This window comes from Sipha flava, unplaced genomic scaffold (assembly GCF_003268045.1).
Source record: "Sipha flava isolate LNK unplaced genomic scaffold, YSA_version1 246_pilon_pilon, whole genome shotgun sequence".
Lineage (NCBI taxonomy): Eukaryota > Metazoa > Arthropoda > Insecta > Hemiptera > Aphididae > Sipha > Sipha flava.
In genome coordinates, this window is record NW_020272894.1 from 5,184 (window position 1) to 5,544 (window position 361).

Sequence of the window (361 nt, forward strand, 5' to 3'; positions counted from 1 at the left end):
TTTTTTTTGCATATTTAACATTTTTTCATCCATATTTTACAATGTTTTCGTGTATATTTTGCCTTTTTTAGCTCCTACAACTTCCGAGCCCTAGTTATCAATATTAACTTTATGAAATCCACGACGAAGACACGTCATTATTAAAGCCCGGCAATGTCAAAACAGACCAAACTGCAGTCCGTCGTGGAATTAATCATTATTGAAATTACAAAGGTTTCAAGGACGAAAATAAACAGAAAAACAAACGAATAAACAAAAACCGCACGGTTTGCGGTCGTTTTCAGAGTCGGGCTGCAGTATCGGTGAAAGCTGGGTCAACACCACCGCACATCATGGGACGACCGCAGAGCGATTATCGAAA